The 20,324-nt window shown below is 36.8% G+C and overlaps 1 protein-coding gene across 1 annotated transcript in view; it reads left to right on the top strand.

Annotated features, from left to right (window-relative positions):
• The window catches only part of LOC123417015 (NAD(P)H-quinone oxidoreductase subunit 2 A, chloroplastic), a 6,887-nt gene extending 4,504 nt beyond the window's left edge, over positions 1-2,383 (top strand). The window contains exon 2 of the mRNA XM_045106864.1: positions 1-2,383. This exon is cut by the window's left edge and continues 2,163 nt beyond it. The gene's annotated coding sequence lies outside the window, so the exon portion shown is untranslated.
• Positions 2,384-20,324: the final 17,941 nt, after the last annotated feature.

The following is a 20,324-nucleotide window of genomic DNA, read 5'->3' as shown; positions in this document are numbered from 1 at the left end:
GCACTGGACGTTCCAAAAACGGGTACTATCGGATCGGGTGAATTAGAGAATAGACAGAGGTCCGTTGGCATTTCAGCCTTTCTTCTCCTTTCAGGGCCTATCCGAAAGAGAATCCAGTACCTCTTGGTCCTGAATATCAGAATAGGACGAACGAACCGGCCTCCGCGGATATCTTTGCTTCGGAACAAAACCCTGCAATCAAATAGATTGTCCCAAGGGCGCCATATTCTAGGAGCCCAAGTTATGCTATTGAAAATTCGTTCCTCTAGCAGTTCCGGTTTGAGCATTCCGTTCCCTTTTTCAAACTCCACTTCTTTTCATATAGCAATCCCTGATCAAAGAGAGAACAATATCCATTTCAAAACATTTATAACAGATTCCTTAGTTCGGACCGACGAAGTAATGTCACTCGACTATTATCAACCTGACTGCAATCTTTTTCTGTCGGTAAGGATTGCACCAGAGCACCTTCTACTTCTAATAGGCCATGAACTATAGATAGAGAAGAATCATTCTGAGCGAGTACATAAGAAGCGATCCACTTTTTTTCATCGGTTCCAGGGGAAGACCAAAGATCTTGCGCGGCAGGTCCGCCAGAAAAACTCAAAAGAGAAAGAAGTCTCGTTAATCTCTTCATGCTCGTTCCAAGTTCGAAGTACCTTTTGGCCAAAGAAAAACCCGCTTCCTGACACGATTGCCTCTTTATCTTTATATAGATAGATTCTATGGGGTTATTACTTAGTAAGTCTATTTTGTACAAGAGCCCCTCCTATCTGATAGAAAAGGGTCCCATGATCCCGAGCCGATCTTACCTTGGCTCGCAAACCCCAAGTTTGTCTATGAAGAGCTAATCTAATTGTATTTTTTTCTAGAATGGATTTCTTATGTGGAATACTAATGGATAGGGCCTCGTTGCTAAGTGCTACAAGATCTAGTGCACTGGAACTCGTGGTTATGGACCCGAATCCTTTAGTATGGAACATTGTCTTTTCCAAGTAAAAACCCCTAGTATATGAAAGAATGAAAAGGTGCTTTCGTTCTTGTGGAATAAGAAGCCCTCGTACCTTAATGAAAGGAAAATCGTAATTTTTCGTTAGGTATTTGACCAAATAGGATCGTCCAGTTCCTATAGAACCTATCACTAAAATACCCGATAGGGCTAAGCGGAACGAAAAGGGTTTTCCATGAGATGGTAAATGAAAACGATTAGTCCCACACGAGGTTTGGGAATAAGTGATTGTCTGATAATGAGCAAGGAATATACGTCTTTCTGCTAAAGAGGATCTATTAAACTCATAATTCATTAGATCCTTGTTATCAATGCCAACTAGGTATCATAAGGAAATGGATCCCGGTTGTTCAATCCTTTGATAACCAAGGTCATTCTTTGCTAAAGAGAAATGATCACTATGAGTCAGACTCAATAGAATTGGATCCATTCCAAATAGCGAGAATTAGGATTCTTGATCCCTCTCAATCTCTCTTTCAATTCGAGGATCCAGAGAGGTGTTTTCATAGTCATCTCCGAATATTTGCCATCTCGGAATATTTTCGATTTCATTTTTCTATGATATGTCTTTCTATATGAAAATTGGTTATTTACGATGTACGATGATCCCTGTTAAGCATCCATGGCTGAATGGTTAAAGCGCCCAACTCATAATTGGTAAATTTGCGGGTTCAATTCCTGCTGGATGCACACGAACGGGAACATTCCATAAGTCTATTGGAACTGGCTCTCTATCCATGGAATCTCATCCATCATCCATACATAACGAATTGGTATGGTATATTCATACCATAACATAAGAACAATAAGAACTCGAATTCTTATCGATACTGGAACTCAGAGCATAGGAGGGAAAGTCGATTTATGGATGGAATCAAATACGCAGTATTTACAGAAAAAAGTCTTCGTTTATTGGGAAAGAATCAATATACTTTTAATGTCGAATCGGGATTCACTAAGACAGAAATAAAGCATTGGGTCGAACTCTTCTTTGGTGTTAAGGTGGTAGCTGTGAATAGCCATCGACTACCTGGAAAAGGTAGAAGAATAGGACCTATTCTGGGCCATACAATGCATTACAGACGTATGATCATTACCCTTCAACCGGGTTATTCTATTCCACTTCTAGATAGAGAAAAAAACTAAAGGAGAATACTTAATAATACGGCGAAACATTTATACAAAACACCTATCCCGAGCACACGCAAGGGAACCGTAGACAGGCAAGTGAAATCCAATCCACGAAATAATTTGATCCATGGACGGCACCGTTGTGGTAAAGGTCGTAATTCCAGAGGAATCATTACCGCAAGGCATAGAGGGGGAGGTCATAAGCGCCTATACCGTAAAATAGATTTTCGACGGAATCAAAAAGACATATCTGGTAGAATCGTAACCATAGAATACGACCCTAATCGAAATGCATACATTTGTCTCATACACTATGGGGATGGTGAGAAGAGATATATTTTACATCCCAGAGGGGCTATAATTGGAGATACTATTGTTTCTGGTACAAAAGTTCCTATATCAATGGGAAATGCCCTACCTTTGAGTGCGGTTTGAACTATTGATTTACGTAATTGGAAGTAACCAATTAGGTTTACGACGAAACCTAGAAATCGATCACTGATCCAATTTGACTACCTCTACGGGATAGACCTCAACAGAAAACTGTTGAGTAACGGCAGCAAGTGATTGAGTTCAGTAGTTCCTCATAGAAAATTATTGACTCTAGAGATATGGTAATATGGAGAAGACAAAATTGTTTGAAGCACGCACAGAACCGGAAGCGCCCCTTGTTTCAAAGAGAGGAGGACGGGTTATTCACATTTAATTTGATGGTCAGAGGCAAATTGAAAGCTAAGCAGTGGTAATTAAGACCCCCGGGGGAAAATAGGGATGTCTCCTACGTTACCCATAATATGTGGAAGTATCGACGTAATTTCATAGAGTCATTCGATCTGAATGCTACATGAAGAACATAAGCCAGATGACGGAACGCAGAGACCTAGGATGTAGAAGATCATAACATGAGCGATTCGGCAGATTTGGATTCCTTTCCTATATATCCACTCATGTGGTACTTCATCATATGATTCATATAAGATCCATCTGTCTAGAGATCGTCATATACATCTAGAAAGCCGTATGCTTTGGAAGAAGCTTGTACAGTTTGGGAAGGGGTTTTTTGAGAGAAAAGAAGAATCTACTTCAACCGATATGCCCTTAGGCACGGCCATGCATAACATAGAAATCACACGTGGAAGGGGTGGGCAATTAGCTAGAGCAGCAGGTGCTGTAGCGAAACTCATTGCAAAAGAGGGTAAATCGGCCACTTTAAGATTACCATCTGGGGAGGTCCGTTTAGTATCCCAAAATTGCTTAGCAACAGTCGGACAAGTGGGTAATGTTGGGGTGAACCAAAAAAGTTTGGGTAGAGCCGGATCTAAGTGTTGGCTAGGTAAACGCCCCGTAGTAAGAGGGGTAGTTATGAACCCTGTGGACCACCCCCATGGGGGCGGTGAAGGGAAAGCTCCCATTGGTAGAAAAAAACCCACAACCCCTTGGGGTTATCCTGCGCTTGGAAGAAGAACTAGGAAAAGGAAAAAATATAGCGATAGTTTTATTCTTCGTCGCCGTAAGTAAATACGTAACTAGGAATATGGAAAATTGCATTTTTGGAATTTGCAATAATGCGATGGGCGAACGACGGGAATTGAACCCGCGCATGGTGGATTCACAATCCACTGCCTTGATCCACTTGGCTACATCCGCCCCTTATCCAGCTAAAGGATTTTTTTCTTTTTTCCGTTGATCATTATTCTATTTATTCTGACCTCCGTACTTCGATCGAGATATTGGACATAGAATGCCACTCTTTAAAAAGGAAAAAAGGAGTAATCAGCTGTGACACGAAAAAAAACGAATCCTTTTGTAGCTCATCATTTATTGGCAAAGATAGAAAAGGTCAATATGAAGGAGGAGAAAGAAACAATAGTAACGTGGTCCCGGGCATCTAGCATTCTACCCACAATGGTTGGCCATACAATTGCGATTCATAATGGAAAGGAACATATACCTATTTACATAACAAATCCTATGGTAGGTCGCAAATTGGGAGAATTCGTGCCTACTCGGCATTTTACGAGTTATGAAAATGCAAGAAAGGATACTAAATCTCGTCGTTAACTGAATTCTGAATAGAAAGATTAAGAAGAAAAAAAAGATTCAAAATAAAGTAAAGGTAGGCGGGGAATAAACTTATTTATGACAAGTTTCAAACTAGTAAAGTATATCCCTAGGATAAAGAAGAAGAAAAGTGGGCTAAGGAAACTCGCAAGGAAAGTTCCAACCGATCGTCTACTTAAGTTCGAGAGAGTTTTCAAAGCACAAAAACGTATCCCTATGTCTGTTTTCAAAGCACAAAGAGTTCTTGACGAGATTCGGTGGCGTTACTACGAGGAAACTGTTATGATACTGAACCTCATGCCCTATCGAGCATCTTATCCCATCTTAAAGTTGGTTTATTCGGCAGCCGCAAATGCAACTCATTATAGGGATTTCGACAAAGCGAATTTATTCATTACTAAAGCCGAAGTCAGTAGGAGTACTATTATGAAGAAATTCAGACCTCGAGCTCGAGGACGTAGTTTCCCTATAAAAAAAAGCATGTGTCATATAACAATTGTACTAAATATAGTAAAGAAATCTAAATAACCTTTAGATCCATCTAAGATTTCGATTCCCAGTAAAAAAAAATATAGAATAGAAAAATATGGGACAAAAAATAAATCCACTCGGTTTCAGACTTGGTACAACCCAAAAACACCATTCCTTTTGGTTCGCACAACCAAAAAATTATTCTGAAGGTCTACAGGAAGATAAAAAAATAAGGGATTGTATCAAGAACTATATACAAAAGAATAGGAAAAAGGGCTCGAATAGAAAAATAGAATCAGACTCAAGTTCCGAAGTAATTACACATAATAGAAAAATGGACTCAGGTTCAAGTTCCGAAGTAATTACACATATAGAAATTCAAAAAGAAATCGATACGATCCACGTCATAATCCATATTGGATTCCCAAATTTATTAAAGAAAAAAGGAGCAATCGAAGAATTAGAGAAAGATCTACAAAAGGAAATTAACTCTGTAAACCAGAGATTTAATATTTCTATCGAAAAAGTTAAAGAACCTTATAGACAGCCTAACATTCTTGCAGAATATATAGCTTTCCAATTAAAAAATAGAGTTTCATTCCGAAAGGCAATGAAAAAAGCCATTGAATTAACTAAAAAAGCAGATATAAGGGGAGTAAAAGTAAAAATTGCGGGTCGTCTCGGAGGAAAAGAAATTGCACGTGCCGAATCCATTAAAAGGGGCAGACTTCCCCTCCAAACAATCCGCGCTAAAATTGATTATTGCTGCTATCCAATTCGAACTATCTATGGAGTATTAGGTGTAAAAATTTGGATATTCGTAGACGAAGAATAACTAATCTTGTCTTCGAATTCTGTCCATTGATAGAATAAAAAATGACAAGAGACTTTTTTCCTGAAATCCCTGCAAAAGAAGAAATTCTACCTCTTTCTATAAGATTTAATGAAAATTGATAAATCATTTAATATAATTGCTATGCTTAGTGTGTGACTCGTTATTTTTTTTTCTTTTTTAAAGAAAAAAACTTAGTAATTATAGAAAATTAACTAATACTAATAACCAACCTATTGCTTCGTATTGTCGAGATCCTAACTAAGAAACAGTCACTATATGAATAAATACCTCTATCATAAATGAGTAGATGTGTCATATAGTTGTAGCAACTGCACTTTTTTATCTAAAAAAAAAATGGGATTCTAGGTTGTGAAGCAAAACTAAAGGGATGTGGATAAAGGGAGGGATGATAGAAAGAAGGAAGAGGAAATAAATAAGATATAGAATTCCACTGTGTATGGTCTATGAATTACATCATAAAAGGCAATGTGAAAAAGCATCAATATAATAAAACTAATAGAGAATGAAAAATTGTAACTTGAAAGAAGAACTACAAATTTTAAGCAATAATAAAGAGCCGCCCGGGTTAATAAAACTGAGAAAATTAACTCGGAAAGAAATTTTTTGGAAGCTCCGTTGCGGGATTCAGACCTAACCATTCAAGGAGAAGCAGTGGGAACGACAGAACCTATGATTCCATAGGATTTTATTGAAAAGAATCCTAACACTTCATTGGGTGGGATGGCGGAACAAACCAAAAAAATTGTCTTATTTGGTAAGTTTATAAATTAACAAATAAGACAGGAAAGAGTAAATATTCGCCCGCGAAATTCTTATTGAATTAGAATACTTTACCGCGATTCAATAAGAGTAAAAATAAGGATATTTTTTAGAAGGACTACATTATTATCTATAAATATAGAATTTAGATAAATATCCACACACATCTGGATATATTCTAGATCTTCTTTTTTGACTATATATTATATTTTTCTGTTTTAACAAATTCAATATAAAAATAAAAAAAAAACCTAACTTTTTCTATTATCTATTAATGTGTATCTATCCGTACCGTAATATTTTTAAATATTATGGAATTAGAGAAATTTATTTACATGCTTTCTCATTCCATTCGCGAGGAGCTGGATGAGAAGAAACTCTCATGTCCAGTTTTGGAGTAGAGATGGAACTAAGAAAGAGAACCATCGACTATAACCCCAAAAGAACCAGATTTCGCAAACAACATAGAGGAAGAATGAAAGGAAAATCCTTCCGAGGCAATCGTATTTGTTTTGGTAGATATGCTCTTCAAGCACTTGAACCCGCTTGGATCACGGCGAGACAGATAGAAGCAGGACGAAGAGCAATAACACGATATGCACGTCGTGGTGGAAAAATATGGGTACGTATATTTCCCGACAAACCGGTTACACTAAGACCCACGGAAACACGTATGGGCTCGGGAAAGGGGTCCCCCGAATATTGGGTAGCCGTTGTTAAACCAGGTCGTATACTTTATGAAATGGGGGGAGTATCTGAAACTGTAGCTAGAGCAGCTATCTCCATAGCGGCCAGTAAAATGCCCATACGAAGTCAATTTATTCGATTAGAGATATAGAACCCTAAAAGGGGTATGGAAGAAAAAAAATGCCCGGTTTTTCTTTCTGGAAAGACAATATTTCTTTCATCCTTTTGCATTGAAATAACAAATTGAAATCAAAATAATATGATTCAACCTCAGACCCTTTTAAATGTAGCAGACAATAGTGGAGCTCGAAAATTGATGTGTATTCGAGTCATAGGAGCTGCTGGTAATCAGCGATATGCTCGTATTGGTGATGTTATTGTTGCTGTAATCAAAGACGCATTGCCCCAAATGCCTCTAGAAAGATCCGAAGTAATTCGAGCTGTAATTGTACGTACATGTAAAGAATTCAAATGCGAAGACGGTATAATAATCCGCTATGATGACAATGCTGCGGTTATAATTGATCAAAAAGGCAACCCAAAAGGAACTCGAGTTTTTGGCGCGATTGCCGAGGAATTGAGAGAATTGAATTTTACCAAAATAGTTTCATTAGCTCCTGAAGTATTATAAATACTAGTAGGCGAAATTTAGATCAAAGAATTAATATTAGTAGATTGTGTTTTACGTATATGTTTTAAAATCCAAAATGAAAAGAAAAAAAAAGAAAACATGTTGATTATAGAAAAATTAGGAGGAACCTAGAATTAGAGTCTTATGGGCAAGGACACTATTGCTGATTTACTAACTTCTATAAGAAACGCGGACATGAATAAAAAAGGAACAGTTCGAGTAGTATCTACAAATATTACCGAAAACATTGTTAAAATACTTCTACGAGAGGGTTTTCTTGAAAGTGTTCGGAAACATCAGGAACGTAACAGATATTTCTTGGTTTCAACTTTGCGACATCAAAAGAGAAAGACTCGAAAAGGAATATATAGAACAAGAACTTTTTTAAAGCGTATTAGCCGACCCGGCTTACGAATTTATACCAACTATCAAGGAATTCCTAAAGTTTTGGGTGGAATGGGAATTGCTATTCTTTCTACTTCTCGAGGGATAATGACAGATCGAGAAGCTCGACTAAACAGAATTGGGGGAGAAGTCTTATGTTATATATGGTAATCGCCCCGCCTATAGTGCTCGAATTCTACCTCGCCCTTCCTATTTTGAAAATAAAAATGGAAAAATAGGAGAAAAAAATATGACAGAAAAAAAAAATAGGAGAGAAAAAAAAAACCCGAGAGAAGCAAAAGTTACTTTTGAAGGTTTAGTTACGGAAGCCCTACCCAATGGAATGTTCCGCGTTCGGCTAGAGAATGACACCATCATCCTAGGCTATATTTCAGGAAAGATCCGGTCTAGTTCTATACGAATACTGATGGGGGATAGGGTCAAAATTGAAGTAAGTCGTTATGATTCAAGCAAGGGACGTATAATTTATAGACTTCCCCATAAGGATTCGAAGCGTATCGAAGACTCGAAGGATAGCGAAGATTTGAAGGATAGCGAAGATTTGAAGAATACCAAAGATTCAAAGGATTAGGTTTTTCTTTTTTTTTTCTAGGGTAATAAATTCTAAGTTCTAAAATTCAAGCGAAGAGACTTATTTTTTTCCAAAATATTAGATTCATAGTTTAAAAAAGGATACGGAAATATGAAAATAAGAGCTTCCGTTCGTAAAATTTGTACAAAATGTCGACTGATTCGTAGGCGTGGACGAATTAGAGTGATTTGCTCTAATCCGAAGCATAAACAAAGACAGGGGTAATCTTTCGAAAAAGAACTTTACTGTCTAAAAAGTAAAAAAAAAGTACCCGCGGAAATGTTCCAATTCCAAATAAAATAATTTCAAATAATTAAAGTAAAGGGTGTATTTTACCCTGAAACGGATATCTTTGTATCTTTTTTTTTATTTCTAACTCATATTTATGAGATAATAAAATATGGCAAAAGCTATACCAAAAATTGGTTCACGTAAGAAAGTGCGTATTGGTTTACGTAGGAATGCACGTTTTAGTTTACGGAAGAGTGCACGTAGAATAACAAAAGGGGTTATTCATGTTCAAGCTAGTTTCAACAATACCATTATAACTGTTACAGACCCACAAGGTCGGGTGGTTTTCTGGTCCTCGGCCGGTACTTGTGGATTCAAAAGCTCAAGAAAAGCATCACCCTATGCTGGTCAAAGAACAGCAGTAGATGCTATTCGTACAGTAGGTTTGCAACGAGCAGAAGTTATGGTAAAGGGCGCTGGTAGTGGAAGAGATGCCGCATTACGAGCCATTGCTAAAAGTGGTGTGCGATTAAGTTGTATACGCGATGTAACACCTATGCCGCATAATGGATGTCGACCACCTAAAAAAAGACGTCTGTAAAAGAATTAACCCGCTTTCAACTTTCAAGAGAAATAAACGATTCAATGATAAAATAATAATACTAGTCTATTATGGTTCGAGAGGAGGTAGCAGGATCCACTCAAACACTACAGTGGAAGTGTGTTGAATCAAGAGTAGATAGTAAGCGTCTTTATTATGGTCGTTTCATTCTGTCCCCGCTTAGAAAAGGTCAAGCGGACACCGTTGGTATTGCCTTGCGAAGAGCTTTACTTGGCGAAATAGAAGGAACATGTATCACACGTGCAAAATTTGGGAGCGTGCCACACGAATATTCTACAATAGCAGGTATTGAAGAATCCGTACAAGAAATTTTACTAAATTTGAAAGAAATTGTATTGAGAAGTAATCTCTATGGAGTTAGAGACGCATCAATTTGCGTCAAAGGTCCTAGATACATAACTGCTCAAGATATCATCTTACCGCCTTCCGTAGAAACCGTTGATACGGCACAACCTATAGCTAACTTGACAGAGCCCATTGATTTCTGTATTGATTTACAGATCAAGAGAGATCGTGGATATCAGACAGAACTCAGAAAGAACTATCAAGATGGAAGTTATCCTATAGATGCTGTATCCATGCCTGTTCGAAATGTGAATTATAGTATTTTTTCTTGTGGGAATGGAAATGAAAAACACGAGATACTTTTTCTAGAAATATGGACTAATGGAAGTTTAACCCCTAAGGAAGCGCTTTATGAGGCTTCTCGTAATTTGATTGATTTATTTCTTCCTTTTCTACACGCCGAGGAAGAGGGCACTAGTTTCGAAGAAAATAAAAACAGGTTTACTCCACCCCTTTTTACTTTTCAAAAAAGATTAACTAATCTAAAGAAAAACAAAAAAGGAATTCCATTGAATTGTATTTTTATTGATCAATTAGAATTAACTTCTAGAACATATAATTGTCTAAAAAGGGCCAATATACATACACTATTGGACCTTTTGAGTAAGACTGAAGAAGATCTTATGAGAATTGACAGTTTTCGTATGGAAGATAGAAAACATATATGGGACACTCTAGAGAAGCATCTCCCAATTGATTTACTTAAGAATAAACTCTCGTTTTAAATCCATTGCAATTTTTTTTCTTCTTCTTTTTCGAGTTAGAATAGAATAAAAAGAAAAAAGAAAACAATTTTGCATCTTTGGTACAATCTATATTTTCGCGAAATGGATCATAATAAAATAATAAAATGGATTTTAGGTATCTAGGGAAGATTCTACTTGGAAGTAACTATTTCCTAGATACCTATGGTACTTCATGGTTGAATGAATCAAAAAAAATCTAAAAAAGACCTAAAGTTAACGATTTATCAATGGGTAGTGTTGCTCCAATACCTAACCAAAGAGCTACTACAGTACCGATTAAAAAAACGGTCGTAGCTACTGGGCGGCGAAATGGATTTTGGAATTTATTGACATTCTCTAGAAAAGGTACTGTCAATAAGCCTGTTGGCACAGAAACCATTAAGAGAACGCCCAATAACTTATTGGGTACCGTACGGAGTATTTGAAACACGGGAAAGAAGTACCACTCGGGTAATATTTCCAAAGGAGTTGCAAACGGGTCTGCCGGTTCACCAATCATTGATGGCTCGAGAACCGCTAAACCTACATTACATGCAATAGTACCTAGAATTACTACTGGAAAAATATATAAAAGATCGTTGGGCCATGCGGGTTCCCCGTAATAATTATGTCCCATCCCTTTAGCTAATTTAGCTCTTAATACAGGATCATTTAAGTCTGGTTTCTTTGTTATTGGGATAGGTGAACTCTTTAGGATCCATCCCCCAAAGGAACCGGACATGAGAATTTATCATCATCCGGCTCGAGCAAGAGTGAAAGAAATAAGACCGCGGAAGATCCTTAATAGAATTAAGGTATATAATGACTCAATGACTCTAGACAAAAAAAGCTTTATCAGATTCTCTTTTCCAAAGTTGCACCTACCACTACTCATTGAAAATAATCCTATTCTTATGGGTAAATGCTCAATATCCAAGTGGGCTTACAAATTTGATCATGATCAATTGCTTTGTGGATTGTCTCATGTCTCTTGATTAGTTGGTATTTATCCCCTCAATATCGCAAGTTTCTTACCTCCAAACAAAATATTTACTTGTTACTAATAAAAAATCAAAAAGTTTAGCCTACATTCTTCCTTAGATCCCTTCTTTTACTCCGATAGTATTGCGGATCACAATCGATGCAAAGAAAATGAATGCATTTCCATACTATAATAAAAAGGTAAGTGTAATAAATAGAGAATTGGATCATGTCACATGACTGATTCCATTTCCACTCTATGGGATCTTACGGAGCCTGTTCATGGATGACATGGTTGCGGTATGATCATAGAAGATATTCTCCTCAAGTGAACCAGCCTATCCTTCCTAGGTAGGGGACTTACATGTTGATTGGATGCGGAGACACCTTTGGTTGTGAATTCTAATGTGGCAGATCCAATTCTTTATCTGCATGGCCAAATCAATAATTCAAGTCACACACTCCCATAATCCGCCTTTTTTCTTTCGTAAAATTAACTTCAACTATTTGTATCGTATAAAAATACTTCGGAGTTGAAGAGAAGTATCCAAATGACATGTGTTATTTTACAATAACCCATGCTTGTAGCAATGAAATACCACAACCTACCCGATATGATATATGAGAATTAGAATTCTCTATGATATGCCTTCCCTATAAAGGACCCGAAATACCTTGCTTACGTATCATTGGAAAGTGCATTAACATAAATACGGCAGTAAGCAGAGGCAGTACAAAGGTATGTAAACTATAAAAACGAGTCAAAGTGGATTGGCCCACACTAGCACTTCCGCGTAATAACTCCACTAAAGGCGATCCTATTACCGGAATGGCGTCAGGTACACCTGTCACAATTTTGACTGCCCAATAGCCAATTTGATCCCAAGGCAAAGAATAACCAGTTACACCAAATGATGCAGTCAAAACAGCCAAAACCACACCTGTCACCCAAGTTAATTCACGGGGTTTTTTAAATCCCCCTGTGAGATACACACGAAATACATGCAGGATCATCATTAAAACCATCATACTTGCTGACCATCGATGAACTGATCGGATTAACCAACCAAAGTTGGCCTCGGTCATTATGTATTGAACCGAGGAAAAAGCCTCTGTAACGGTTGGTCGGTAGTAAAAAGTCATAGCAAAACCGGTAGCGACTTGTACTAGAAAACAAGTAAGTGTAATTCCCCCTAAACAATAAAATATGTTGACATGGGGAGGAACATATTTACTAGTTATATCATCCGCAATTGCCTGAATCTCAAGACGTTCCTCAAACCAATCATATACTTTATTGAGATAGGTAACTAACCCACGCCCCCCTCTAAGAGCCGTATATGAAAATTTCATCTCGTACGGCTCAAGCAGAAACACACAAATTTTCAACGAATATTAGAAAAAAGGTTCAAAACTTCATCAGCCACTGAATCGGGTCGATTTGCCTTGAAGATAGCAAATAAAAAAAATCCGGAATATCTTCTTTGTGATGATAATGCCAAAAAATCTCAAGTTGGCGCGTCTTTCTTTCTTCCTTTCCCTTATGTTGGTCATTAGAGGCTTCTTGACTTTTCTCTTCCCTATTTTGGATTTTTTTTTATGCGTAATATAGAAATTATCTTGTTGTGATCCTATGAATCAGTTCAATTAAAACCTTAGATTCATACTAGAGCCACGATGATTTAGTCTCAAGCTAAACAAAAGGCAAGGGTTCTTCGAATAAGAACCGCTTGATAATCATTTATTGAAATTGAATCAGTGTAATGACTCGACAAAATCGATAGAAAAAAAGTTGTCTTTTGGGCAAACAAAATTGTAAGGAAGAAAATTTCTTTTTTATTTTTATTTAAGAACTACTTGAATTTTTCAGTCTGGTTGCGAGGTCTTAATAGTGAGTATGAATCATAGTTCCATTTTTTTTGATCCACTCTATCTATTTCGTGTTCCAGATACTAGAATAAATAATATCTGACGAATTAGAATCATCTTGATAGAGATAACAGGCCCTTTCTATGTATTATCAATAGGATCAATTCTAACAAGTCACACACTCATATTCCAGAGATACCGAAACAAAAAAATTCCGCGGTCGAACTACCATAATATCTAGAAATGTAGAGCTTAAACTAGAAAGGCTTTTTTGGATGGAAAAACTCTGACTTCCTAGTTTTAGTTAGTAGAAACCTAATTGGTTAAAATTCCATCCAGTAAAATGGAAGAATTATAAATTTCTAAAATGATAGATAGGAATATAGCGAATAAAGCCATTGCGACCCCCATAAAAGGAGTAGTCCCCCAACCCGGGGCGACTTTCCCATATTCCGAATTCAAGGGTTTCAGTAAACTACCTGCACCAGTTCGTTTTGGCCTAGGTTTAGAACTATCTTCAACGGTTTGTGTAGCCATAAATTATATTTAATCATTGGTGTTGACTTTGTATACTATTCCGTTGTAGTTGTAAATACACGATCTTTTCGTAGATCCATTGTAATCTTGAAATTCTATAAAAATGGAAACAGCAACTTTAGTCGCCATCTCCATATCTGGTTTACTTGTAAGCTTTACTGGGTATGCCTTATATACCGCGTTTGGGCAACCCTCTCAACAATTAAGAGATCCATTCGAAGAACACGGAGACTAATTTAAGTAAGAAGTCCCCCTATCTGGGAGACTTCTTACTTAAATGAAATTATTTTATTCTTTTAGTTGGAGTTGGTGGAACCTTAGGTGGTTCTCGGAAGAAGATAGCGAAAAAAATTATCCCTAAAGTCGAAACTAAAAGGAACGTATAAACCAATGCTTCCATAGATTCGATCGTGGTTTATTTACAATTATAACTTCCACACCTATTCATTTGTCATTTGGGAGAATTTCCCATATAAAGAAAGAAAAAGAGTCAAAGAAAGGATGGGAGATGTCAAATCAAAAAAGAGAGGTGAAAGATACCATAACAATGTGTATCAGACTGCCTGTTTCTTTGTAGTTGGATCTCCCACTTTTTGGAATGTTCCAAATTCCACTTGAGCATCCAAATCTGGATCAATACCAGCAAAAACATCTCGGAACAATGTTCTAGCGCCATGCCAAATGTGTCCGAAAAAGAAGAGCAAAGCAAAGGTAGCATGACCAAAAGTGAACCAACCCCTTGGACTGCTGCGAAAAACACCATCGGATTTCAAAGTAGCCCGGTCTAATTCAAAAATTTCCCCTAATTGAGAACGCCTCGCATATTTTTTTACAGTAGCAGGATCAGAATAATTTACTCCATTAAGTTCGCCACCATAGAACTCCACCGTTACGCCTACTTGTTCAACACTATATTTGGATTCTGCTCTTCTAAAAGGAACGTCCGCTCTAACAATTCCCTCCTCATCTACCAAAACAACCGGAAATGTTTCAAAAAAAGTAGGCATACGGCGTACAAAAAGCTCACGTCCTTCTTTATCTCTAAAGACGGGATGTCCTAACCATCCAACAGCTATTCCATCCCCATTGTCCATTGAGCCCGCTCTGAATAATCCCCCTTTTGCCGGATTATTACCAATATAATCATAAAAGGCTAATTTTTCGGGAATTTTAGACCAAGCTTCTGATAAACTAAGATTTTCGGCTAAACCATTGCTAACTCTTCGATATATTTCTTGCTGAAAGTATCCCTGATCCCACTGATAACGAGTAGGCCCAAATAATTCGATTGGGGTCGTTGCTGACCCATACCACATAGTTCCAGCAACTACGAAAGCTGCAAAAAAAACAGCAGCGATACTACTGGAAAGTACAGTTTCAATATTGCCCATACGTAATCCTTTATATAGACGTTGAGGCGGACGGACACTAAGATGGAATAAGCCCGCTAATATACCCAATGTACCCGCAGCAATATGATGAGAAGCTATTCCCCCCGGAACAAAAGGATCAAAACCTTCTGCACCCCACGCTGGATTTACAGCTTGTACTTTTCCAGTTAGTCCATAAGGATCGGATACCCATATCCCAGGACCATACAAACCCGTTACATGAAATGCCCCAAAGCCAAAGCAAGCCACCCCTGCAAGAAATAAATGAATTCCAAAGATCTTGGGCAAATCCAAAGAGGGTTTTCCCGTCCGCTCATCAGAGAATATTTCTAGGTCCCAATATACCCAATGCCAGATCGCTGCCAAGAAACACAAGCCAGAAAACACAATATGCGTAGCTGCCACACCTTCATAACTCCAAATACCCGGATTTGTTACAGTTCCTCCTGAAATACTCCAACCACCCCACGAATCCGTTATTCCTAAACGAGTCATGAAGGGAATTACGAACATACCTTGTCTCCACATTGGATCCAGAACAGGATCAGAGGGATCAAAAACTGCTAATTCGTATAAAGCCATTGAGCCAGCCCAACCAGAAACTAGAGCTGTGTGCATTATATGCACCGCAAGCAATCGACCCGGATCATTCAATACGACAGTATGAACACGATACCAAGGCAAACCCATGGAAATACCCCTTTAGCAAAGAAAAATAGACACGATGTCGCTTTATTTTATCGCATTGAAAAAGATTATCCATTGTACCTAACCCTTCTAGGGGATTCTGTGTCAGAAAGCGCGAATATTTATTTCATTCCATTAAAAATAAGAAGCCAATTCTGTTCATAAGAAGAAAGAGAAGCAGATCTATTCTATACTCGATAAGTGCCAATATGCAATGGGTAACTTGGCCAATTTGGAAAAAACGAAGAATAGATCGCTACCCCTCTTTGTTTAGCATTCGAATCACCCATTCCTTTTTCTTTATTCAATCTGTCTTACCTTTCTTATATGTATAACCTTTCCATCTATGTATTAATAGAATCTATAGTATTCATATAGAATAGAATAAGAATAAAATAGAATAGAATAAGAATAAAAATTAAGACAATAAACTGCAGATTCTTTCTTTCTGTTCCATTCTTACGTTTCCATATTAAAGTGTTTCTTACTTAAATTTAATAATATTAATCTAATATGCCCATTGGTGTTCCAAAAGTACCTTACCGGATTCCTGGAGATGAAGAAGCGACTTGGGTTGACTTATACAATGTTATGTATCGAGAAAGGACACTTTTTTTAGGTCAAGAGATTCGTTGCGAGATCACGAATCATATTACAGGTCTCATGGTATATCTGAGTATAGAAGATGGAATTAGTGATATTTTTTTGTTTATAAACTCCCCAGGCGGTTGGCTAATCTCAGGAATGGCTATTTTTGATACGATGCAAACGGTGACACCAGATATATATACAATATGCCTCGGAATAGCCGCGTCCATGGCGTCCTTCATTCTGCTTGGAGGAGAACCCGCCAAGCGTATAGCATTCCCTCACGCGAGGATTATGCTTCACCAACCTGCTAGTGCTTATTATCGGGCAAGGACACCAGAATTTTTACTAGAAGTAGAAGAGTTACACAAAGTTCGCGAAATGATCACAAGGGTTTATGCACTAAGAACAGGCAAGCCTTTTTGGGTTGTATCCGAAGACATGGAAAGGGATGTTTTTATGTCAGCAGACGAAGCCAAAGCTTATGGACTTGTCGATATTGTAGGGGATGAAATGATTGACAAGCACTGCGATACTGATCCAGTGTGGTTTCCGGAAATGTTTAAGGATTGGTAGTGTCCGGATTTCTTGTAAAGTTATTTCACAGCTAAATTCGTGTTTTCCTCGATTTAATAGAAAATAGAAAGACTTCATGATGAGCAATCATCAGGTTAAGATGGATCTAAACCAATCCATTTTTTTCTATATACATACAACATGCCAACGGTTAAACAACTTATTAGAAACGCAAGACAGCCAATACGAAATGCTAGAAAAACGGCTGCGCTTAAAGGATGCCCTCAGCGTCGAGGAACATGTGCTAGGGTGTATGTGCGACTCGTTCAGATCATGACTTCAAACAAATATAAAAAAAATTTGAAGTATCCCTGATTAGTACCAATGAATAGGATATAGCTTCTCTATCCTAGATTTCTATGGTATATGGAATTTCTGGTTTCCTTTGGTGCAAATCGAATTATCTAAATTTGGAAATAAGAAGCAATTCTCCCATTGGTAGCAAATGGTTATCCATTAAGCGGAGGAAATAGTAATAAAAAGAAAAAGGCTTATGCTCTTTTATCTTATAAAGAACGGACTAACAGGGTCAGCTACTTAGCCAACTTTCATAATTAAATACCGTCACTGTATGGATAACTCTTATTGTGAAAAGAGCTATTTACTCTATAATGGATAGGTAGAGCCAAAGAATGTGAACTATACAAGTTCGTAATACTTTTTGATGAAAGAAAGGGCTCCGGTGTATAGAGAGGGCCTCACCGTTTAAAAGGGAACCATAGAAACGATGGAACCCACTATTTTTTTTAGTATTATTTAGAATGAATTTGTTATTTCGTATAGAAATAACTGAACGGAGTGGAATAAAAAATCGTGGTTGGGAAGGTTACTATAGCAAAAGCCATTGGAATTAATATTTTATATATCGGAATAATTAGTTTTGTTATTAATGAGAAAAAGGGTGGCTAAAAGAAGAGAAATCATTAGTTATTCATTAAGGTTAATTTGATTCAATGACCAGAGTTCCGCGAGGATATATAGCCCGGAGACGACGAACAAAAATGCGTTCATTTGCCTCAAACTTTAGAGGGGCTCATTTAAGACTTAATCGAATGATTACCCAACAAGTAAAAAGAGCTTTTGTTTCCTCTCATCGAGATAGAGGTAGGCAAAAGAGGGATTTTCGTCGTTTGTGGATCACTCGGATAAACGCAGCAACGCGGGTATATAAAGTATTCGATAGTTATAGTAAATTAATACACAACCTGTACAAGAAGAAATTGATTCTTAATCGTAAAATGCTTGCACAAGTAGCTGTATCAAATCCAAATAATCTTTACACGATTTCCAATAAAATAAAGATCATCAATTAAAGGTATAAATAAAGTAATATACTGGAATAATAAAAGATGAATTCCCGGAGAGGGAACTCCGGGAAGATACAATAAATTAAGATTAAGTGGTAGGAATCGACGAGCTGGATTACTTTCTTTATAATATATATAGGTCTGGCCCTTGCGAATTCGAATAAAACATCAACAATCGGAACTTAAGTTCCGGTTGTTGTTTCTTAAATTTTGGTTGTAGTTTCTTAAGTTTCGATTGGAATTGTACTTTTGCGTTAATTGAGGAATATGTCTATTTTTTCTGGGTCTAGAACCTGTAATTATTGAAATTGACTGGGCTTGAAATTGTTTTTCGTTCTCATAGTTACGAAACGGTAAAAAAGATAAAATACGAGCCTGTTTTATAGCAAGAGTAATTAATCGTTGTTGTTTCAAGGTTAATCTATTTATTCGTCTCGATAATATTTTTCCTTGTTCACTAATAAATCTATTAATTAAACTCATGTTTCTATAATCAATTCGATCTCCCGGGCCAATCCGGGGACGCCTACGAAAAGGTTGTTTAGATTTACGAAAAGGTTGTTTGAATTTACGAAAAGTTTGCTTGGATTTACGAAAGGGTTGCTTGGATTTATTAAAAGTTTGCTTGGATTTACTAAAGGGTTGCTTAGATTTAAGAAAAGGTTGTTTAGATGTATACATGATTTATTCCTTATTTAATTTAAAATTGGAAAATGCACTTCTTTATTTTATTAATTTAGGATCCAGAAGAAGTAGTTTTTCTTTGATCCATATCTTATTTGATTCATATTTATAGTATATGAATACCCTCTATACATATGAAATAATATCGACCGGAAATCAGATGAGTTGATTTGTATTTTGTATTCTATACTATGTTTTATTTATATATAAAATATGAAGTTCTTACTCTTTCTGTTGTTTGGAAAGATCGAATACACGATGTTCCTATTTCTTTATTTCGTGATGAGTCGTATGCTTGCGACAATAACGACAAAATTTTTTGAATTCTAATTGTCCGGGTGTATTGTGGCGATTCTTTTGAGTACTATATCTAGAAATCCCCGTCGATTCCTCATTGGCACCTTTTCGAACACAACTGATGCATTCCAAAATAACTCTGATTCTAACATCTTTTCCCTTGGCCATGAACCTCCTTTTCCTTTTGGATTGACTTAATTTAATTCTTCTACTTATTCTTTTATTCTTCTATTTTGAATCCGAAGAAGAAGAATAAAATTCATTAGAATAATTTTTTTTTATTCTTAAATTAAGTAATAAAAAATAGAGAAATAATTAAAGAATACAATCCTTGTCGAATTAGCAAAGATTTTGGTTCGAAATCCTTTCATTTAATTAGTCAGCCCCGCCTTTTTCTATGCTCTGATTTCTGAGGCCTGATTTAGCTTGGGTACCCCTTTAAATTGAATTTCTATTTTTAAAAATAGGGTTTACCAAATTTTTAATGACTCTGAGGTTCAACCCAATCCATCTTTTCTTTCTTTTTCCTTCCGATACTAAAAAAAGATTGAAAAGGATAAGATAAAATTTTGTCATATCACGAAGAAATCTATCCCTCCCATAGCAATAACTAGAATTAAAAAAAAGGGAATGACAAAGCATCCGGGAATAAACGATTAATTTCTATCAATAAACCTGCTAAAGCACCAAACCATAGAGTACTTAGCACGGGTGCTACAGAGAGATATGTTTTTATATCCCGCATTGAAAATCCTCCTTCCTTGTTGGAATACATATATGATCATAAACTTATGCTATATATAAACTGAACCATAATCGACGAAATTTTCCGAAATTGTCCTATCCCTAAAAAATAAAAAGATGACCCCTTCTTCCTATATATTATCAAGGAAAAGTAATCTT

The sequence above is a fragment of the Hordeum vulgare genome, unplaced genomic scaffold, assembly GCF_904849725.1.
Source record: "Hordeum vulgare subsp. vulgare unplaced genomic scaffold, MorexV3_pseudomolecules_assembly, whole genome shotgun sequence".
Classification (NCBI taxonomy): domain Eukaryota; kingdom Viridiplantae; phylum Streptophyta; class Magnoliopsida; order Poales; family Poaceae; genus Hordeum; species Hordeum vulgare.
Note: the sequence above shows the minus strand (reverse complement) of the source record. Positions and strands in the feature narration are given on the sequence as shown.